Consider the following 24,064-nt stretch of genomic DNA (forward strand, 5'->3'; position numbering starts at 1 on the left):
GCACAGTCGGCGACGCGTGGATCATTTAAGCTGCTGTACGGCACGCTAAGGCCGCGTACGTCGTTTCAAATTTTGTACCGTGCTCTTCATGCATCACCATGAGGCAGCGCCAATCGTTTTTGGGGGGCATGTAAAAGGACGCCAGATCGTCCGCTACAAGGCATTTGGTGTATGCCCTGAAGCGCCGTCCACGCCTGCCATAAATATTCAGCTAAGTCGCTATACAGCCCAGTTATTGAAGGGGGGGAGGAGGAGATTTCGAAGTTGTGCGCTCTAGTCCTTCTTTGCAATTCATGTAGGCCTGACAAGGCGATGTCACTCATTTGTGGAGACGTGGTAGTAGTAACAGTGGTAAAACTGTATCGAGACACTCAAATGGACTGTCTACGAGGTTCGCATCAGTATGCTCGAATCTGCATAAAGCACTGGCGCACATCTTCAGCAATTGCATTCCGGCCGAAAATAGGAAGAGAATGCCTAAGCCCTCATTCACACGGCCGTTTTTCACCCCGTCACGACGTCACCGTACTCCGTCATGGGCGGCGGTTTTGCGGGCGATTTCTCGCCGAAAACGGGGCGACGCTGACGGGAAGCCAAGCTCTACGTTTCCGTTCCGTCAACGCGATGGGACCAGGCCCCGTGGTAAACCAGCCAATCAGAAAACAAATTTTTAAGGCTACATTTAGCGAAAAGTGAGCCCACGCAACAATCTAAGCCATTTTATTTACTAGTGGTGATTAAGCGCGCTCAATTCTAGGCTAAACTGATCGCTAGGCAGACGACCCTGTACACTGACGGAGAGCTCCAGTACGAACGCTACTCCGTTTACGTCTCCGTCGCGGTTTCTTGAAATGACGATGATGGCTGTGTGAATGAGGGCTAAGAGCGCCTGTTTTGGCCAGAAACTTATTACACATTATTCCGACGCGTCTGTGTGATAGACCTCAACAACGCACTGGCTTTGTAGGGATTTGAAATGCGGCGTTATTCTCGGTCAGGAAGAGGTTAGTGCAGAAAGCGTCGTAAGCGTACTTTTTATTCATTCATTTTTACTCATTTACTGGAATTATATTGAATCCCAATGAATGAGCCCGAAAGCAGAACAGTAAACAGTCCATGCATGGTTGACAAGTAGCGCCTAGTTTTTATAGCATTTGAAACCTCTTTCCGCTCTTGCTGCCTCCATCTCGCCTATCTTTCCTTTGTTTTTTGCAGACGTTTGTTTGAAAACCCAAGCATTTGTTCGCAACATAGCACAAAGCGTCTAAATTAGTTTTTTTTAATGTTGTTAGAACTCGTGCGGCGGGAGAGAAAACTTATTTCTTCTTCGTGTTTTTATTCCTTATTAGAACGTGGCCGCTTTGGTCTGAACGTTTTGAGACCTCGAAGAACGCATGCCATGAGCTGAGCAACAATGTCATGCTAACATGCCACGCTTTCACGCATGACGTCATTACACCTGCGTGTCGTGACCTCATGATAAGGATAAAGCCTCCATTTTGACATCGACTCTCGGGACGTGATTGGCAGGCTTTGTCTTACTGGAGTGCAAGGTAGTGTAAGGTAGTGAAAGGTGTGCAAGACAGTGAGAAGTAAAAGTGACTAGAATAAACACGCACCGGTTTTTTTTTTGTGTGTGTGTATACATTTGCCGCGAAAATGCAAATTTCACTTTAAAAGCATGCACAAAAGTCTGCTTTGCACGTATGAAACCTGCTTTGCACATTCATGTACAATCAAACAGGCACAGGCTCTTACTAAACCAGTGATTATAGGTGTCATTTCCGAATGAATTTCGTTCGCACCTGGATCTTTCCAGCCGTTATTCCCGCCGCATACATAAATGTTTCTTTCTGCTACAATACTACCCAGCTCTTTTGGGTCTAACTCAAACATCAATTCAGGAGTTAAAAATAAGGAAGCGACTCCCCTTGACTGTATTCTAGAGCTAAACGTCATCCTGCAGCAAGGCTCGAAACAGGTCCCACAAAATCAGGACTTGTGCTCGTTCATGCTAGCGTCCTACGCACCGAAGAAAAAGAGGCGCATTCCTGCTTCCGATGTCATGTTCTCATTACTTGATCCTCTAGCCTGTAGAAGTGTCTAGTGGAGCGAACTTGTCTCATCAGGCTCCAAACATCCAGCCTACTCCTAGTCTCTTTGTTTATATGAGTTTTGTTTGTTTTGGTTTATTTATTTATTTATTTATTTATTTATTTATTTATTTATTTATTTATTTATTTATTTATTTATTTATTTATTTATTTATTTATTTATTTATTTATTTATTTATTTATTTATTTATTTATTTATTTATTTATTTATTTATTTATTTATTTATTTATTTATTTGCTTGTTTGTTTCAAGGAAAGACAATATTTCCAAGGGGCCGTTGCCGCATTTTCCTGTTTTGGCAAATCAACACCACCAGTCGTCAGATCCTGATGGGCTTATATTAATGCACCCCGTAACATCTTCGTGCCGAATGACGAACGATGTTTCATAGCACGCTAACGTGAGCAAGAAGTTTTGTACAACTTTCTTATTGTCAGCCAATCGGTGTTTCAGACGCCATTACTTAATTTCTCAATAGTACCTTGATTATTCATTGCTTATGTATTTCAATCGGTGAAATCGATAGTTAAATACTCCGTTTGTGATTAGGTGGCCTGTAGTTTTGACAATACGTTGGCTGGGTTTTAGCGATTTTATACATTACTATACAGTTATTTATTAGATATTAGTTTGCTTAATTTTTAGTTGTTTTTGTAGTGAGCAAGTAACTCAGCTTGTGCTGCTATCTGTTTGTTAGTTGTTTATATTGTTGGTGGTGGAGTTGGGGTTTGTTTCAGTGAATAAAAAATTTTGGTAGTTGGGTACTTTAGCTAGTTGCTCAGGGAGAATTAGTTCATAAGTTGGTTTTTTAGCTAGTTATTGGTAGGTTTGCCATTCAGTGAGGTAGAGTTGATAATTGAGTGCGTCAGTGCGCTAGTGAGTCTGTGGTGGTTTGTTAATGAGTGAGTGGTGAACGTGCGTGTTATCTAGTTAGTTCTTTGTTAGTTGGATAGTTAGTGGGCTGGTAAGAGACGGTTTGTTAGTGAGTTGTTTGATTAGTTAGTTGGTTGGTTGGTGCGTTAATAATCGCGGTTTACTAGCGATTTGATTGGTTGGTAAGCTGGTTATTCGATATTTCTGTTGTTTGTCTGTTAGCCAGTAAGTTACTGAGTTCGTTAGTTCGTGCGTTGGTAAGTGGTGGTTCATTATTGAGTTGGTTAGTTGGTTGGTTAGTTTGCTTGTTTGTTAGCTGGTTATTACTTGGCAAATAGTGAATGGTCGTTTATTAGCGAGTGAGTAAATTGGTTAGTTAGTTTGCTTGTTAGATTGACAGTTAATTTGTCACTTGCGTACATAGTTACTTCGTTACGTGGTTAGATAGTTTACTCGTTAGTATTTGGTGTGTTGGTGAGTCAGAGGCGGTTCGCTTGCGAGTGAGTAAATAAATATAGAGTTATTCAGTTAGTTAGTTATTTAGTTAGTTAGTCAGTTTAGTTTAGTTAGTTAGTACGTTGATGTGTTGGTATTGGCGGTTCCCTGGTGAATGAGGGAGTCAGTTTATGAGTAATTTGGTGCGTTGGTGCGTTGGCGTGTCAGCGGCGGTTTTCTCCCGAGTGAGTGAGTTAGTAATAAGTTATTTTGTGCGTTGGTGCGTTGGTGAGCCAGTCGCGGTTTGCTCGCGAGTGAGTTAGTTAATCAATAATTGGTTAGATCGTTAGTAGGGGAGTTGATAGTTGTGTAGTTAGTGTTTTGGTGTAGTTATTAGGGGAGTTAGTTGTTTAGTTAGTGTTGTGATGCGTTGGTGCGTTGGTGAATCAGTGGCAGTTCACTCGCGATGTAGTTAGTTAGTTAGTTAGCTAGTTAGTTAGTTAGCCAGTTAGTCAGTCAGTCAGTCAGTTAGTAGGTCAGTCAGTAAGTCAGTCAGTCAGTCAGTCAGTCAGTCAGTCAGTCAGTCAGTTAGTTAGTTAGTTAGTTAGTTAGTTAGTTAGTTAGTTAGTTAGTTAGTTAGTTAGTTAGTTAGTTAGTTAGTTAGTTAGTTAGTTAGTTAGTTAGTTAGTTAGTTAGTTAGTTAGTTAGTTAGTTAGTTAGTTAGTTAGTTAGTTAGTTCTTCGGTGCGATGGTGCATTGGCAGGTCACTGGCGGTTTGCTCGCGAGTGAGTCAGTCAGTCAGTTATTATTAAGCTGTTTGGTGCGTTGGGGAGTCACCAGCGGTTCTCTCGTGAGCGAGTGAGTGAGTTATTTATTTACTTGGTTAGTTAGTTAGTCAGTTGGTTATTTGGTACTTTGGTACAATGGTGCGTTGGCGAACCTTTGGCGGTTTGCTCGCGAGTGGGTCAGTCAGTTTATTAGTTGTGGATTTGGTGCATTGGGGAGTCAGCAGCGGTTCATGCGTGAGTGAGTGAGTGAGTAAACTAGTTAGTAATCAGTTACTAGGTTACTTCATAGTTGATTATTTATTTAGTCAGTCAGTTCGTTAGTTAGTCTGCTTGTTAGCTTGCTGCATAAGTAGTTAGTTTAACTAATCGGTTATTAGTTTAACTAGTCAGTTAGTACTTTGGCGTGTTGGTGAGTCAGAGGCGGTTTGCTCGCGAGTGAATGAGTGAGTCAGTCAGTTTATTAGTGATTTGGTGCGTTGGTGAGTGAACGGCGGTTTTCCACCGAGTGAGTTAGTATATAGTTTGTTTTTTGTTGTTTGATACGTTCATGCGTTGGTGAGCCAGTGGCGGTTTTGTCGTGAGCGATTTAGTTAATTAGTACTTGGTTAGATGGTAGGTGAGTTAGTTGGATAGTTGTTTAGTTAGTTAGGGTTTGGATGCGTTGGTGCGTTGGTGAGTCAAGGGCGGTTCACTCGCGAGTTAGTTAGTTAGTTAGTTAGTTAGTTATTTTGTGCGATGGTGCGTTGGCGAGTCGCTGGCGGTTTGCTCGCGAGTGAGTGAGTCAGTCAGTTTGTTAGTGATTTGGTGTGTTGTGGAGTCAGCGGCGGTCCTCTCGCGAATGAGTAAGTTCGTTAGTTATTAGTTATTTGGTTAGTTAGTTAGTAGGTTAGCCTGTTAGTTATTTGGTGTTTTGGTGCATTGGCGAGTCACTGGCGGTTTACTCGCGAGTGAGTGAGTCAGTCAGTTTATTAGTGGTTTGATGCGTTGGAGAGTCAGCAGTGGTTCGCTCGTGAGTGAGTTAGTAAACTAGTTAGTATTTAGTTAGTTAGTGGGTTAGTTAATGGTTGGTCATTTGTTTAGCTAGTCAGTTAGCTAGTTAGTTGGTTCGTTAGTTAGTGGTTATTTATTTACTTAGTCAGCTTAGTCCGCTAGTCTGTTTGTTTGTTTGTTTGTTCTTTAGCTGGCTGCGTAGCTTGTTAGTTAGGGTAACTAGTTAGTGAGTCAGTCAGTTAGTTAGTTAGTAAGTTAGTTAGTTAGTTGGTTAGTTAGTTAGTTAGTTAGTTCTTTAGTTAGTTAGTTAGTAAGTTAGTTAGTTCGTTAGTTCTTTAGTTAGTTAGTTAGTTAGTTAGTTAGTTAGTTAGTTAGTTAGTTAGTTAGTTAGTTAGTTAGTTAGTTAGTTAGTTAGTTAGTTAGTTAGTTAGTTAGTTAGTTAGTAAGTAAGTTAGTTAGTTAGCCTGTTAGATAGTCGGCAAGTTAGTTAGGTAGTTAGTCATTCGGTGCTTTGCGTTGTCGGCGAGTCAGTGGCGATTCGCTCGCGTATGCGTTGGGTAGCGAGTAAGTTCGTGATTGAGTTGGGAGCTATCCACTCCACTCGCTCTTTCGTTAGCTATTCACCGCATGTGTAGACTGCCAGCAACCTGGAAATGGGAGGTTTTTGTGCTACAAAGTATGAATGATTGTTGTGCCGGTGCGCAATCTCCAGCGCAACTATGTGCAGCTCCCCCGTGTCGGGAAGGGGTAACAAGTTCTCATGCAGGATAAATGCAGCGGCTGGTCTCATGGTATATGCCCGCAAATGTGGTGGTTAATTATTGTGCTATTCAGTAATTCATTCATACATAGAATCACTCATCAATCATTCAGTCAGTCAGTCAGTCAGGCAGTCAGTCAGTCTCTCTGCGCACAGGCCTGGTACTAACTGGGCTGTTTGATTGGTTGGAGCCGTTAGAGCACAACAAAATAATGTTTATGACCGAATTTGTGTGGCGAGTGTTAGCATAAATACGTGGGAACATAACTGTGTCCTTTCTTTTTCTTTTGAATACAGAATAAAGGATATGCAGCCAGTTTTTTACAACCACGACTGAGGCTATGTCACACCAATGTATATTCACTCCATTTATTATTCATTGGAGACTTTGCGCTAATTATTATCCGTCGTAACATGATATTTCATAGCACGCTAACGTGTGCAAGAAGTTTTGTACAACTTTCTTATTGTCAGCTAATCGGTGTTTAGTACCCAGAGCGAGAGGCCTGCATCCTGAAGCGGACATAAATAGTCTGATGATTATAATGATGATAATGACCCCGCTCCCTAACTTAACCATAGTAATCCCGCAAAATCTACAGCAAGCTTTCTCGGAAGAACGCGGAAAATGCAAGCGGCCTAATATTTTGACTGCCGTGCTTCATTATATTGGCGGTTCGTTGTCAGTTCGACGTGGCTAGCACAGACACCGTGATTTTCCCGCTGCGTGCGCCTCAAATACGTCGAGAGTAGGAGGCCGGCCTGCCTCCTACTGTGTACGTAAGCTACTAAATGAAGCAAAAATCAGTACAGTGCCGCACGCACGGGTAGATCTGTTCGGTGCTTCTCCGCGTTTACCGCGGTTAAGCACTTGGAAGATGTCGCCACCACAGCCTCTGTTCTGTCTAGAGTCAGTTTCTTCCCCCGCCACCAGATGGCGACAGCTGAACGTGCGCCAAGTGCTTGTGACATCACCTGGCCGCCCCGAATAGCGAAGTTTCCCTCACGATCTTGCTTCTTACTCCCTGGTTTTGACTAAGCATACACATAGTGCACGACCGTGTGTACAAGGGCATAGCCAAGCGTCAAACACAAATTGGGGTACCACCGAACGTACAAAATATGGTGACATGTTCCGAACCAGACTAGATAGAAAACAACACCTCAAGGAATGTTGCAGCCTCTCTGTGCTTGTATTGTACACATGGACTAGTTTTCACACTAAATGCACAGATCCCCTTTTCTCTGGGGTTGGTAGCGCCGTAAAAGCAAATTTCGGGTACATGTCATTCTTCGATACAGGTATTTCAACGCATGTGATGTATTTACATGTGTGCGTCTGCTAAATGATTATAAATACGTGCACATTCTCCTACGCCTCAAAATGATGGACGTATTGAGGACTGGTTATCACCGAACTAACAAAAAGGAGTTCGTCGACGATTTTTTTCCTGCACATCACCAACGAATGATCCCGACTAGACTATTCCAAAGACGTTCCTGTCAAACCACGTGGGGAGGGAAGCAGACAGTCCAAGTTGGCAGCACCAAGCAGGGTAGAGCCGGTGTAACGCCTGGGCTGCACCAGGATGTTACCGGGCTGCACCGAAGCTGCACCAGTGTAGCTCCAGCTTGAACCACGAGTGCTTTTCTGGTACAGCGTGGTAGCACCCCCCGGCGACCTCAGGACTGCGCCGCGGCAGGAGCTTCTCCTAGGTTCTGCAGGGTGATGTTGGACGGGTGGCGTTGCCTAGAGCAGAAATAAAGCAACGGAATAAGAAAACAGACATCTCGCTAGACACGAAAAGTGTAACTCACATTGTTTCATACTAATATATACTCGTAAAGCTGTCGTTCAAGTTCCATGCCACCATGGGGCCGCCATTGAAACTGACTGTTCCATTCTTACTTGGCTTGGCTTGCAACATGGCATATTGTCGTTCCTGACCAGAAAAGCAACAACAAGGGCAACATTTGTTTCTCTTGTTCGTCTTGCATAAAGGCTTCAAAATGTTCCTGTCGACTAAGTTCTTAATAGCTACACTTTTATATTCATAAACCATTTCAATGTCCTTGTATGAAGAATATTCTGATTTTTCACAGGTACAAGGAACTTTTGAGCCAGTTCATGAGCCATGCCAAGTAAAACTGAAAGCTTCGCCGCGTTACACAACGGCCCCGTCACTTAGATACTAGTGCCAGCTGTTCCTCTAGTATGTGCGAGTTTGAAACTCTGTCTGTAAATCATAACCTTCTATAAGGATATTGTGGCCATTACAAGCCCACGAAGCCCTTTTTTATTATTTTTTTCGACCTCTGAGACGCTTTTAGAGCACGGTTAATAAATGCGTTCAACCCTTAAATTCGGAATACCAGACTCAAACGTAGCTCCAAAGATTTCTACTCTCCCGTTACCGGCGTGGCTCAAAGAAGGAGCATGCTAGATGTGCTTGCGTGGTGGTCACACAAAGGGCAATATCGCCGCTATTGGCAGTCTCTCTCCAAGTTGCGACAATAAGAAATGAACGCTTAAAACACACCCGCAACAAGGCATATTGATATCAAAAACAAAAGACATATAATGTGGCGACCCAACCATGCAGATGATTTTACCCATGAGTATGGCTAAAATCGTCTTCCACACAAACTCTATAGCCATCTCGAACACCACACAAAAAATCGCGCTGTCTCCTAGATACGGCCCTTGAAAACACACCAGCAGGCCCTGTGATGGCTACATCTTTGGCGATGATTTTAGGCACGAAGGAAAGTATGAAAGTCTATCAGTACCGATTCAGGGCCAATTTAATGTCTCGGAATGCCTGTGGGTGTGGAACTGCCTATAGCTTTAAATGTAAATTGCTCCTCAAACGCTCATACCCATGCTACCGCGAGTTCTGCTTTGTCTAATGGGCTGATACATCAATCGCGCCTAATGGTCGACAATCCAGATAAAATGTACAACTCCGTGTTTGACAGCACAAATTAGTTATCCGATGCAAAATGCGCAGTCATCCCTATCCCCATCACTGTGTCTGGAGGCGTATTCAGGAGCACTTGCTTTCGAAGTATACCCCGCGAGTGTGGGTATACAAATCTTCCAGACAAACTCTAGAGCCGTACTCGAACACCACACAACAAATCCCGCTGTCTCCTAGATACGGCGCTTGAAAACACACCTGCAGGCTCGTCGACCAAATACGGGCTGGGAACACGCGGCTACAGGGTATCTCCTATACGACGCAATTCATGAGTCAACCATCGAGACGCGTCCGGCCGATGCAGAGCACGCCGCTCACGTGAAGTTCGCGTGCGTGTACGCGAGCGCTGTTTATAAACCGGCTTATGGAAAGTACGCGACGAATAAAACAAAGTTATACACAAATCGCATACAGAGCACCCCGACGCCCGCCTGCTCTCTCGATGGTCGCGTGCCGTCGTGTGCTTACGTCTGCCGACGGGTAACAGAAGAAAGTACATCTTTCCCTCCGAACAAATGAAATAGAGGAAATAAAACAGATGGACATAAACCCCGACCTTTAGGTGGACAGCAGCAAGGAAGAAATAAACACGGGCTGGTCACGCCAAGCGGACATGTAGGTAACAAAGCAGCGGGGGTGGGCCAATTATTGCAGCTGTGGCCCTGGCTTCGCCCTTTCAAGTGCACGAAATTAGGTGACGTCACGAAAGGTATGCTGTGCGGTAGCAAATTGTTTAAACCAAGAAAGAATTTTGTGCAGGAACCGCAGCGCAGGTCGCATATATCTTCGGCCAACGGCCAGCAAAGAGGGGGGAAGAATACCGATGACAGCCGGCTAGGCGCACAGACTCGCATAGATACGCAAGCGCTTGCTGAAAGCTAAGCGCGTTTGTTTTGTTTTTTTTCATCCACCTCCCACGTAAGCATGCCTCGAGTATTTTTATTTTCACTGACGACCTCTGTTGAGATGCCGCGTGGAATGATAACTTCAGCACGCTTGTACCAGCCCATCACGGAAGAGACATTTATGTTCAGTCGACCTCAGGAAAGGGATCACACGCGCAAGAATACATTACTGCTACGAGTTTGTCCGTGCTCCTCCTGGTCGCGAACGCGCTCTCCATTAATTGTATTCGCTCGCATGCAGCGGGAGTGATTCATACTCTCGGCGACCTGTTCTCACGCGGCTCTCCTGCGTACGACAATCGATCCTCTTGGCATTGTCTTTCCGTTTTATTTTGTTTCTCGTACGGCTGCGTGACGAGTATCGTGATCACTGTGGCGGCGCGGCGGCGAGGGAAGGGAACAGCATCAAACAACCGGTGCACGGCAGAGCTCGGACATTAGTTCTCATCGTATACGGCTACCGGTATACAGCTGAACTCCGCGTCTGATTTGTTGACACGAAGATAACGTGAGTTTCTATAGGGGCTAACTGTGGTAGTCCATTGCCAGGATAAAAAGAAGGGGAGAGAACCAGAGAGAGGTGGAGAGGACGATGAACAGACAGTGAACGCAGGGGGAGAGAAGCTTAGGGGGGCATTTTTAATAAATGCGATGTCATTGGACACGGGGCAGCATGCGCTGCTAATATCCGCTAACAATACGATCGCGGTTGCTACATCCGAATCTAATGACCTCTGTCTTCGTTTATAAATTGATTAGGAACAGATATCTCGTGATTCTGCCCCCCACATCGCCGTTTCAAATGTCTCACTGCAGATTTTTTTTTTTTTTTTGCTGTAAACGTCAAAAACGCTCTGGGAGGTCTATCGTATATAATTGGACCGCGTTACAAGCAAAACAAAAAAAAATCCGGACACCTGAGGAGGAGCGAAGCATGCAGTGTATAAGTGCATTCTCGGTGCCTGGGCGTTTTTGCCAACGGAGATGAAACCGTTGCGGGGGTATACGTATACAGCTTTACTGTAAAAGCCTCCTGTCTTTGAAGCACGAAGCGTTCTAGCGCGAGCCGTTGGAATACAAGTGTCCCGGTGTGTTCTTTCAGTACACGTTTTTGCCCACAGAGTTGAAACGTTCTAGCACGAGGCGTTGGAAAACAAGTGTCCCGGTGTTTTGATACCGTGACTACATGAGACGAGATACGACGGCGACGACGAAGGGAGACGCCGACAGCCAGAGCCCTAAAACGAACTCCATTGCAGATTTCGACTTTGTCGCTGCAGAAGCCATGCCACTGGAGACGAATCAAAAGGGTGTAACGGCATCGAAAGCAGAAATGTAGTGTTTCAGGTTCTGATTTGAGGTGGTGAGGCTGCTACCAAACACCATGACGCACGTCTGATCGTAGTACAAGCGAAATATTGTAACTTGGCGAAATCCGGGTTCACGCTCGACTCTTATGGAAGGCCTCGGAAACGCTTCAAACAGTAGTTTCAACTTATTTAGATTCGTGAACGCGATGGTTACAACGTTGGAGGGCATAGCGTACGCACGCGCGTATAGTTTCAATGGCAGAATAACGCTGCTATAGCTTCCCCAATCATCTCCGCTGACGTCCGCTGTCATCTCGATTAAAATTGTCCCGCCTATACAACTTTTTATATGTCACCATCCTATCTTGCCTGACGTACTTATTCCACTTCCACAATTCCTGTCTCATCGCATCGATCCCCGTCACACAGTTGGCATTGTCACTTATCACACTTATCACACTGTCGCCCAGTTGTTTTCACCTCATTTTAACTGCGAAAAGCTGCTTAGCAAATTGCAATCTCTCGTGTCCGCAGTTAAAAATATCAAGAAATTACTGAGCGCACGCTCCTGAGCTGGGGCCTAGCTTGCGACCGCCGGAAATTTAAAAAACAAAGAAAATGCCTAGCGCTCCCGTGTGCGTGCCTCGCGGCGACCGCCAAGCGTCCCCGGCATGCGTTTGTCAATCCAAGCATACCCAGTTATGGGGAATGGCCAAGATTGGCCAATCTGCATAACCTCATAACAAATAACAAACGTACCTCCATTACAAAAGTCCAGCGTTCGCTGTAATCCTGGCAACATTTGCTCGGAACGAGGAAGACACGTGATAGCGTACGCTCTTCCAAGACGATGTAAAAAAAATGAAAGATGAAACGCTTATCGTAACAATGAAACGCTTATCGTAACAATGAGGGAGTAAAGGTCGTTGCGGCAGCGAGGAATAAGCAAATCGGCTGCAATCGCGGACTTAAAAACCTTCGTGATGGTCGTGAAGGTTGCGTACAGATTCGCTACCCTCAAGTCTTACGCGTTAGTTTGAGATTCTGTCATTTTTTTTTTTGCGTGAATAGAACTACCATCCATCGAAATTGTTGCTATTAATGATACTTATCTTTTTCGTGAAACACTAGCTAACAGTGTGTACTTGGTATCACTTTAATGTATTTTTATCTTTATGCGCTGACGTTGGGCTTGTAATTGTGCTAACGCCGTATATTATATCCTCGTGTCCACCGCCTTACTTGCGGTATTAATTGTAATCCCCTCCCCTCGGTAATGCCATTTGGCCCTGAAGGAATTATAAATGAAACGACTGTATACATGTATAAAATGATTTTACTTATGTAGTGTCGCCGCGCTGAACCTCATAAGGAATCAATCTAAATAATTGCTCATTATTAATCAAATTTCTAGTTTCGGGGTTTTTTATGCGCCTAAACTACACCTGGGCTTCGTCAGACAACCGTAGTGGATGTCACCGGATTAATTTCGGCCACCTGAGAATCTTTATCGTGTGCCGAAATCTCCATCAGAAAAAAAATCCCGCACTATCTCTACTAACGTGAAACCTGGGTAGGGGCGAAGCATGCAGTGTATAGGCGTATTCTAGGCGCCTGGGCGTTTTTGCCCACGGAGATGAAACCGCTGGGGGTAGAGGTATACAGCTTTTCTCTGAGTCTCGTGTCTTTGAAGCAAGAAGCGTTCTAGCGCAAGCCGTTGGATAACGAGCGTACCGGTGTGTTGTTTTAGTACGCATTATTACGTTCTAGCGCGAGGCGGTGGAAACCGAGTGTCCCGGTGTTTTAGTAGCGTGACTGCATGATACGATATGCGACGACGACGACAGGAGACGCCGACGGCCCAAACACCTAAGAGGCTTCGCCTCTAAAAAACAGTCACCGCAGCCGAGGTCGAACCCAACTCCCCATTATCGATTGAATCAAGCGAGAAAGCTTTCGAACGTCGCATCGCTGAACATAGCAGGAACGCATCGCGTTCACATAAACACACAAAACTAGTGATGCCACGCAACGATTAGCATATGGACGCATTATTATATTATAGTGTACAAAAATAGCGCTGTCCACAGCCGGCGTACTTAAAAAAAAAAAAAAAAAGAATAATCGAGTGCACGCGAGGTCTGTGAGCCCGCTGTTCGGTAACGGCATACGGCACGATCGGGGCGGTGTAATAAAACAAAAAAACAGAGGTTACATAAAAGACAGCGGCAGCTCGCATGCATGATTCGAGCTGCAGCTTCGCTTCCCTCGTCCTCTCCTCACTTTCGACGTCGTACCCCCTCCCCACGAGACTCGCTCCCGCAGGTGGCGATATCCAGCTGTGGGTCCCGCTCCGTCCGGGTTCGTTGCGGTCCGTTGAACCCCAGTTGAATCGTTCCGCGGCTTCAGACAGCCTTCCCTTTGCAATCTCTCAATTCGCTTACCGTATTTCATACACTTTTTTACTCTTTAAATTGTATTCTACGGGTTAGTGCCAGACGGTACGGGACAGCGCGCAGGCAAATGCGATTGTGATACATGATTTGACAAAGAATAAAAAAAATGACGGCTCGACAGGAACGAACTAGAGAAGCGCAAGCTGTGATGGCCCGTCGCAGAAGCGGGCGAGCTACACGGAACAAAATGTCCGCTTGGCAGCGATAACTGAGAACGAGTCTAGGGTTTTTGAAAGAAAGAAAACGAAATGAAAATGCAAGCAGGCGGTAATAATAGGGGAGCAACTGGCGGCAGGTACGAGGGAGAAATACCGAGAGACAGCGCATAAGGTGCATCGACTTTTGACCCCTCTCTCTGTTAGTATACCGAGCGCACGCGAGAGCGCGCTCAGCCGCCTGTCGTCTGCTCGTATCGTCTGCTCTTGCCAAAACGTCTGCGCGCGTTTTCTTCCTGTTTACGTCGCCTGCTTCCCCGAGCCGTCTGCTTCCGGCCTAAAACAGACTGTGCGCTTAGGTGCGCACTCGTAAGCTCTGTGCAACACACTTGCTTTGGAAGACACACAATTTCTGTCGCTCCGAATACGCCTGTTCGGTTGTCATCCAGCGTGAGGAAGACGGTTTGCCCCAAAACACGCAGAAATGCGCACCCACGACGTACATACATTCTGGGAAACATCCGTGCATGCGGCATGGTCATCGATTCTGTCGCTCCTTTTTCATTACTTTTTTGTCTATAGACGGCTGATTAATGACTTCCGCGCTGGCTTCCGAGTCGATCCTATCAACCGGCCGCATCTGCTTCGGCCCGTCGTACTCTCACGAGCGGCGCACACAGTCTTGGGACATGTCGCACCGCGACGGGGCGAAATTGATTTTTCCTCAGTCCATTCCCACCGGTATCTCTCTACTATTAATATAAGCTGCTGCTGGGTTTCGTTCCCCCTTTTCTTTTTCCCGAACTGTTTCGCATCGTGACTTGTCCATAGTCATTGCGATGCACATGAATAGACCGAGCGTATGGACGCACACGAAGTTCTCATCGAACCGTTCCCTTCACCGTGTTGAGCTTGCGATGGGAACTATCCTTGAGTTCCTTTCGCTTTTTTTTTTATTCCTTCTTACCCGTTTGTTTCCGCGCAGCCAACTCCACTTCCACCTGGCTTATCTATCCGGAGCGTTTACATATGCGAGCGGCTGCTGCGCCGGCATTCGCTTCGAGAAAGTAATGGAAGGAGGCGTTATTTGCTGGCGCGTGTATCGCGGAAAACAGTGGGCCTGCAGGTTCAGGGGGACGTATAAAGAAGATCCGGCGTCTTTTAACCACAGTGCGTCATACATATATAATAAGTCATTGTAATGAGTCGTCGTGTCCTTCGAATCTCGGTCGATTGCATAACTTTGCCTTTTTTTTTTCTTCAATTCGCAGGCGTAAAGAAGGAGTTGCGTCTTGCTTAAACAATACCCGAAGGCCGGAAACCTAGTGTTCCTATTTTACGGTTTCAATGGCTTGACTTACTGGAATGGCCGGTATTATGCACTCCTTGGCATGAAGATCGTGCTTGTTTATTCGATTTTATAATAGTGGCGGTTGTGGGGGATCTATTCTGCGCTAACCGCCGACGTGCGGTCATGAACAATGTTGGTTCTGAGGAATTTCTCTCCCGCTTTGGCGCCCGGCGGGCATTCTGTGTACCGGATAATTAACATGTTAAATACCTACTCTACACACGCAATAGTTTCTGGAAAGCAAGGGTGAACATACATTTTGTTAAAATTGGCCCGTAAACTATTGCTCATATGGCTGTACGTGCTCGGAAACAATCATAATAAATAAAAAATTACCCGTCGACGGGAGTACATGTTGCCAGAAACAGCGAAGACTGACGTAGTACAAAGAAGGAGGAGGCACAGGACACGTCACTGAGTTAGAACTAAATATATTACACGGAAAAACAGGCATCTCTACAAAGAATGACCCTACCGCATGTACCAAACATTTTTTTTTTTTAATTCACATTCGAAACAACTTACCTCCAAGATACGCAAGTCCGCCCTCTAAGAGGGCAACCGACTCTTGGCTGATACAAGGAGTGTGCGAATGTTTGATGAAAAACGCCGTGGAGATCTCGCACAAGCGCCGGTTCTTGTTCCTAAACATCTGACTTGTGCGCGCAAACCGCGGTGCACAACCAAGACTTTCACAATCACCAGATAATTGTGTGCAAGGGCTACCTTTTTAGCGAACTACTATGCTCTCTTGACCTGATGTTCAGACATCTTCCCGTCTGGCCTATAAACACGTGGTCGCAAGGCAATGTGATTAAAGTACACCACACAAACGGAGCAAGGGGTGAATGATTTTTTATGTTTTACACTGCAGATACATTTACGTGCATCAGGGTTGTCTGAAGCCTTCCTCTCAGTAGCCGCGCACATTTTCCCAAGCCTTTCCTGGCAGAAAAAAACTACTTGTGCACCATATTTCGCCCCCTATTCTTTGTAGTGCGCATGACAAACCGTGCGAATAAGGTGTCACCTATTTGCACAGTATCACCTATTGGCACGATAGTAGCAACTATCCGTCGTTTCAGCTCCGGTCTTGTGTGCCGGCCATCTAAAATTTCAAGATCAGTTTTTTCGCGGTGGACGCAATGAGCTGCTGTGGATAAGCTGAAGTATATGCAGGCGTTCAGGGAAAAGGGCCCATCTCCCCACGAGGGGGACTCGAGTAAATGCGTCGCATAGGGGGTGGGTGTATTGCGTTAACGTTTAGTGTTTGGGGAGTTGGTGGTAGTGAATGCGTTGTATCAGCAGCTTCTTGACGTAGTTTGAATGAGTCAAGGATATAAGGCGCGTTCGTAGCCTTTCATTCTGTGTCGCTTTTGTGGCGCAGTGGGAAGAGCACCATGTACCTCGCGTTCCGCCCATAGGTAGTGAATGCGTTGTATCAGCAGCTTCTTGACGTATTTTGAATGAGTCAAGGATATAAGGCGCGTTCGTAGCCTTCCATTCTGTGTCGGCTTTGTGACGCAGTGGGTAGAGCACCATGTACCTTGCGTTCCGCCCGCAGGGTCGTGGGATCGAAACCAGGCGCCGGTAAGTATTATTTTTTTATATAGTGTAGGGGGAGGGGTGCGGACCTGTTGTTGAGAGCGATGAGGGTAGCGTGATGCGGGAGAGGAGGAGTGGGGGAGAGGGCGCACCTGGAACGGCTGTTGCGGACGCCGAGGCACGCCGACAACGCCGGGTGACATCGTGAGTTAAAGAAATGCTCTGCATTTAAAAGGTCCCGGCCGTAAGTTTACTTGGGGGTCTCCGGAAGGCGACAGGATACAGTTTCGCGACTTGAGTTTGAGGTATCAGCCCCTACCCGTATGTTTGGCATACTCACCTAGGTAAAAAAAAGCCCATTTTGTACCATAATTCCTCCCACGCACAACTTGTAAAGAATGGCATAGTATTTTCCCGCTTCTAGTGGCTACTTGTCAAGTCCTGCAAACATCTAATGTGTAGCAGCTTCTCCGAAAAAGTGGACCGGCTCCGGCATTCAGCTTATACGGAGCCGCTCATTGCACCCACCGCGGTGATGATGAAGGCCTGTGATGATACCCTGTTTACACGGCTTGACACATAAACTACAGAGTATCGAGGTAAAATATGGTGCACGAGTAGTTTTCTCTCCCTGAAACAGGCCTGGGAAAACGGGCGCGGCTGTTGAGATGAAAGCTACCGAAGACCCATAATGCACCAAAGGGCACCTGCAATGTAAACAACAAAAAACAATTGCTCGCCTTGCTCAGTTGATGTTGTGTATTGCATCCCAATTGTCACCATGTGTACACCAGCCATACCAGCAGATGTCTGAACGTCAGGTTAAGAGAGCATGATTTGATACGCAATTAGCTAGTGTGACCGATTCATAACGCCGAGGCAACAGCTCTCCCCCACATTTCGCCAACTCGACGACCACCCCTTTACAGCACAGACAATTTTGTGTCATAGGCGTTCTCCGTCACAGGCCGAAAAGGCCACAAAAGCCTTACTTCACTTCTTGAAGTACACGGGCCTCTCTGAACGATTGTAGGGACATTACTACAGTGCAGCGTCCTTAGTTCGCCAATTTCGTCAGTGTACCGCCTTAGTTTCGTGCATTTTCTTGTTTTGTTGATGATTGATTGATTGTAGGGTTAACGCGCCGACGCAACGCAGGCGATGAGGCGCGCCGTAGTGGAGGGCTCAATTTTGACCACCTGGGGATGTTTAACGTGCGCCGAAATTTCGTACACACGGGCGTTTTTGGTTTTCGCCTCCATCAGAAAAGCGGCCGCCGCAGCCGGGAATCGAACCCGCGACCTTCTTGTTTTGTGTGCGTGCTTTGTACTGCCTTTGTAGTTAACATGGCCACACCCTGTGTTTTTCTCATTTTCTTCCTCTCCTTCTCTTTTAATCTGTACCGCGGTCCTTTCTTTCCCTTTCATTTCCCATGTCTCCACCCCCCTGAGTAGGGTAGCCAACCGGACAGTACATTGGTTAACCTCCCTGCTATTCCTGTACTGTTCCTTCCTTTCTTCATCGTAAAAGTTGTGGATGTGTACCGCTGATTGAGCACACAATTGTGATATTCAGGCACAGGAACCCGCGCGTACGCGAGGCGGCCAAGACGTTTTTCATTAAACGTTCCCACACTACCACGAGTCGGTTTGCTGTCCACGAAGGCGGACTTGCGTATCTTGGAGATAAGTTGTTGCCAATTTGATTTGGAAAAAAAAATGTCTGATACATGCGCGGTACGACCATTCTGTGTATAAAATTCCAGTTTGTCCCTCTAATAAACTAGTTAAAAGCCAGTGGCGTGTACTGCACCTTCTTAATTGTTCTCTGTACTACATCGGTTTGCTATGTTGCTAGTAAGATGAATCCTTACAACTCGCCCAGTTTTCCGTTCTTTTGTGAGTGGAATAAATGTTCAAATAAATGAAAGCAATAAATGAACGAAAGGTGACAGGAAGCCCTTACCTTTCATGTGTTCGTCTTTTAACGCTGAAGCAATGTCTTGAAGTATTCACCAACGCGCCCAGAAACAATTTCGTGTCAAATATATCGTATTTTCTCTCGGTGTCTTCGTTGACGCAGGGCTTTACGATGAAGTGGCTAAGCGTTATCAAACACATGCCACATAAAAGTATTCCAACACAAAACCACGTCTCAGTACCACTCCCTGGACGAAAGCATTCCGCAAGATCACGCATGCACCCGGAGTGTATCCGTCCGCTTATCCTTTTGGCACTTACAAGTGCTGTAACCAAAGGTAATACAGAAGAGAACTGGGGGAACAATGGGGGCTTCCCTAATTACACACTTCCTAATACCTGGGCGCTTATCGTCATCATCATCTCGTCGTCGTCATCATCACCGCTTGTTTTTTTAGCCAAAGGAACACCCTAAAGAAGCCTGAATGGGGATTCCCAGTTTACAAACACCCGGAATATTGTCACACTCAACATCATCATCATCTTCGTCGTCGCCGTCATCATCCCCTCAAATAGACATTAGGAGAGAGCGCAACTACCCGCCGCGGTGGCTCAGTGGCTAAGGCGTTGCGCTGCTGAGCACGAGGTCGCGGGCTCGATTCCCGGGAGCGGCGGCCGCTTTTCCGATGCAGGCGAAAAGCAAGAACGCCCGATTGTTCGAGATTTCGGCGCACGTTAAAGATCTCCAGGTGGTCAAAATTAATCCGTAGCCCTCCACTACGGCGTGCCTCATCGCCTGCGTTGCGTCGGCGCGTTAAACCCCGCAATCAATCAATCAGAGAGCGCAACTGCAAGTGATCCGTGCAAAGCGAAACGCGCATTTCCCGGCTTCGGCTTTGCTTACTGAGCGATGAAATTCCGAGAACTGCACATCCAGCCGCGCAATATCGCGGTTGATCGCGCCCTTGAACGGTTCACGGAAGCATCCAGGGGTGAAAGCGGCGTCAAAATACGTAACATCGGAAAACTGCAAAAGCGGGGGATATGCTTGATGACACTTACCGAGAAACACTGGGGGCGTTCTCAGGTAATCGAACCCGCAGGGCCACACTTGATACTCCTTCCTCTAAAAAATAATAAGGCTAGCTGTGCCATAAGCTGATGTCGCTAGATATGTGCGTGCCCTGTCGTGTGAAAGATAAGCAAGGAAATCGGAAGTGGCATCTTTCCTAATCACTCCGAGCCGAGCTGCCAACCCCAAACTGCGGTTCTCTTTGTTGCGAGCAAGCCCCTCAAAGAGCCTTGTGCTACCACAGGCCGCCGCGGTAGAAAGTAGATACTAAATTGCGCGGAGAAACAAAAATGAAGGGAAATAAACTCCAAGTTAACAAACGAAGAGCCAGAAAAGCGAAAAAAAAGGTACCTAATAAGACCCGAACAAATAAAGCGTGATTATGCAAAGCTCGCCGCGTTCGGGCTTTCAGGGTGACAACGGCGTTACGAAAGTAAAATAAAATGCGGGAATAAGACTGAAAAGATAGCAGTATAGCGGGGAAGCTATAGCTAGAACCAGAGGCGAACAAAATTAACACGGCCGCCAGCAATGTCGCCTAGCTGTATAAAGTGACCGCGTGCCACGACAAGCTCATCCTCGCCTGCGCCCTCCGGTCCTCCATCCGAGCTTATTTTGTTCCTGCGACTTTTCCTCGTTCCCTCCTCTTGTTTGCCGACTTTCGTGTACTAATTTTCTCTTTCCCTTCCTCTTCTTTTGTCGGCTTTTGTGAACGACATTTTCCTTTCCCTCCATCGCATCTCATTTAGTTTCCGAAAGTGACAGGGGAGGCGGCGCCGTGAGGGTGCTTCGTCCGTGTCCAGGAGACGGGCAACAACGCCGTCGCGTCAAAGCGCGTAACCAGTCGCGTGAGGGAAGGTCCCCCCTGAGTGGAGCTGACACTTGCCCCCTTATCTCCCCGGCCATACGTGCTCGGCGACCAACCTTCCAGCGAGGTACGCCTACGGCCAGCTGAGTGCGTCGCCCACGAACGAAAGGCGCGCTGCTGTCGCGTCATGGACGTCGTCGCCATGCGTGGCGAAGCATCGTGTGCTTCGTGACACGAAGTTAAAGCGACCCTGTAGACAAAATACTTGTATAGAGAGAGAGAGGAATTTTATTGAAATGAAATAAACACAGAAAGGTCGGCCTGACGGTAGTATATCTGGCCAGCTATTCTGTACTTGTATAAGATATATATATATATATATATATACAGACAGAATAAGGGTTGGCAGTCAAGAAAACCTCGGAAAGCCAAGAGGGGAATGCGGTAGGTCATAGAAACAGATGAAGAATTGTTTGAGTCAGAAAGAAAGTGGTGAAAAAACTCCTGCGGGGTGGGATCCGAACCCACGACCTCCAGAATACCGGTCTGGTGCGATAACCACTACGCTACTGGCGGGGCTGTTTTCTCACCACTATCTCGGGTATTTATGTCTAGGTATTTTTTTATTTTCCTGCGGGGTGGTAGCCAGCGCCACTCGAACTACTCGGGGACCTTCTTTTTAACCCCCGGGCCGTGACTCGAGTGTCTACGACATGTCGAGAGTGGTCGACCAGCGTTGAACCCTCTTAAGCTACCTTTGGCACCAAGACTGCCAGAACAGAGGCCCTCGCAATGCATGTAGTGAATCAGAAATGTAGCGAATCACAAACCAGAATTCTGTCTGGGAATGAGTTATACCTGCATATACAGTCGAACCTCGTTATATCGAACATCACTTTTTTGAAAGAATTACATGCATTTTTAATTTTCTGTATCGAATTCGGTCGGTTAAGAAATGGATATATCGAACTCAGCGCCGGCCGAAAGCGCGCGCTCCGGAGACAGGCGGCAGGCTTTCCCACAACGCAGGGGAGAATAGCGGTGGCGCAGCAGGCGTTTGCGACTCAAACGCATGCCTGAGGCACCGGTAGCGCCATTCAGGCTAGGCGGCATACGCAGTTGGCTGACTCAGGCTCAGCCGGTTCACCAGTTTGTTCAGTCGTTGTTCATCAGCTTCAGTCATCGTCTTGTCTTGTTTCAGTCGATAATCTCAAGCCTCAACGCCTTAACGAACTCTTCAGCGTCGTGCGTGGTTTAAACTAGCGGAGACTGTTCGCGCAGTTAAGTGTCTGTGTTTGCAAGGCGCTGTGTCAGCCGCGTGCGGCGTGGTGATGGTGGCAAACGTGAAGAAACGAACGTCACTGGCGTTTGCGACGAAGCTGGAAATCATCCGCCACGTCTAAAAAGGAGAGCAGAAGTCCAGCGTTGCCGCAGCGTACAATATACCGCGGAGTACGTTGAGCACGCTGCTCAAGACGAAAGGTGACATCAAGGCGAAAGCGGGACAAAGCCAGCACTGCGGTGCACGCCGTGTTCGGAAACCAGCCTTCCAAGACGTCGAAAGATCGCTCCACAGGTGGTTCCTGGACGCCAGAGCCAGAAACATTCCGGTGTCGGGGCCTATGCTCCAACAGAAAGCGAAGGATTTCGCATTCATCCACCAAGCCGAAGGCTTCGCCGCAAGCAGTGGATGGCTACAACGGTTTAAAGCTCACTACCAGATCGTCGGCAAGACGGTTTGTGGCGAAAGCGAGGACGCCAACGGCGATAGCATTAAGAAGTGGCTGGACGAAGAATGGCCGGGCGTTCTCGGAAAATACGACCCAAAGGAAATATTTAACGCAGACGAGACAGGTTTGTTCTGGCAGATGCTCCCACGACAAACGCTCGACACCCGAGGGGAGAAGTGTCATGGCGGCAAAAAGAACAAAGCCCGCATAACAGTCCTCTTGGGCGCCAACATGGACGGCAGCACGAAACTGCGGCCCCTTGTCATCGGCAAGTTTAAGACGCCGCACTGCATGCGCAACCGCTGCGACATTCCTGTCACGTACGCGTGGAACAGGAAGTCGTGGATGACACGCGACGTCTTCGAAAAATGGCTCAAGGATTGGGACACGCAGCTTGCGGAACAGGGGCGCAAGGCGTGCCTCCTCGTCGACAATTGCTCAGCACACCACACGGACGTGCCGCTCAAGAACATAGAGCTCAAGTCCTTGCCGCCGAACACTACGCCAAAACTACAGCCATTGGACCAGGGTGTAATTCGGGCGTTCAAGGCGATCTACAAGCGAAGACTGATCGAAAAGTTGCTCCTCAAGCTGCGAATGGGCCAAGACCTCAAGATCGACCTCTTAACTGCCATTCAAATGCTCAAAGGTGCTTGAGATGACGTAAAGCAGGAGACGATCGCCAACTGCTTTAGGCACGCTCGGTTCGTCGTCGGTGCCGAGGAATCGTCCGAGGAAGATGAAACGTCTGTGGATTTCGAAGAACCTGCGCTCGAAGAGACGTGGAGCGAGTTCTCACGTTTTGTGGGTGCTGTGCCAGAGAGCATGACCATCAACGATTTCGTCGGCGATGACGAAACGGGGACCACGGCTGAACTAACCTACGTGGAAATCGCCGCGGAGGTCACCTGCGAGCTGACTTTAGAGGCGGTGGATGGCGAACCTGGCCCTTCGACCACGGAGGACCCCGCTCCGCTCCCAACTGCGGGCGAAGCTGTGGCCGCTGTGGAACTTTTACGCCGCTACTTCGGCAGAATGGAAGGTAGTGGTCTCGCGTTCGTGGACTCTTTGGAAACCATGGAGCAGGCTGTGGTACGACATGCAGTCAACTCGAAGAAACAGTCAACGCTGCTGCAGTTTTTTTCTGCATTTTACTAGCGAAAAATAGACGCGGACGAAGAAGAAGTACACAGGACATTCGGTCGGTTAAGAAATGGATATATCGAACTCAGCGCCGGCCGAAAGCACGCGCTCCGGAGACAGGCGGCAGGCTTTCCCACAACGCAGGGGAGAATAGCGGTGGCGCAGCAGGCGTTTGCGACTCAAACGCAGTCAAAAGCGAGTCAAACGACTCAAACGACTCAACGAGTCAAACGAGTCAAACGACTCAAAAGCGAGTGTCCTGTGTACTTCTTCTTCGTCCGCGTCTATTTTTCGCTAGTAAAATGCAGTCAGATAACCAACTAGTCCAACTTTATGCCTTAACAGTTTTTTTCCCCTGGGAATAAATAGTTCACTTTAACGCTTCATGTGAGTAGTTATTCTTGTCGTTGCCTTTTTAGTGATTGAATCGCGCTGCATTTTGACGCGTTTTTGATCAAATTTTATATATCGAATTTCGGTTATATCGAACTATTTCACGGTTCGCGCACTGTTCGATATAACGAGGTTTGACTGTACTCGTACAGGTTTGGTTCGCTAAAGAGACTGCTTTGCCCCGGTAACAATCATACCAGTTTTGCGGCAAACATGAAACAGATCATGAAGGTATTACAACAAACGGAGCAGTGGCGACTATCCACCCACATTTCTGCGACGTCTCTGTGACATCACAGTCTTGTTTGTGTGATTGGCGACCGCCGACAGTACTG

The 24,064-nt window shown here is 47.1% G+C and overlaps 1 protein-coding gene and 1 pseudogene across 1 annotated transcript in view; one reads left to right on the plus strand and one right to left on the minus strand.

Moving 5' to 3' along the window:
* Positions 1-1,806: 1,806 nt before the first annotated feature.
* The window catches only part of LOC144146790 (uncharacterized), a 56,516-nt gene continuing 34,258 nt past the window's right edge, over positions 1,807-24,064 (minus strand). Inside the window, exon 2 of the mRNA XM_077678723.1 lies at positions 1,807-7,711. The gene's annotated coding sequence lies outside the window, so the exon portion shown is untranslated. The remainder of the gene's footprint in view (positions 7,712-24,064) is intronic.
* Positions 22,791-23,351, plus strand: LOC144146466 (uncharacterized; annotated as a pseudogene).

Source organism: Haemaphysalis longicornis, unplaced genomic scaffold (genome assembly GCF_048455015.1).
Source record: "Haemaphysalis longicornis isolate Haplotype H1 unplaced genomic scaffold, Haemaphysalis longicornis Haplotype H1 scaffold_7, whole genome shotgun sequence".
Taxonomy (NCBI): Eukaryota; Metazoa; Arthropoda; class Arachnida; order Ixodida; family Ixodidae; genus Haemaphysalis; species Haemaphysalis longicornis.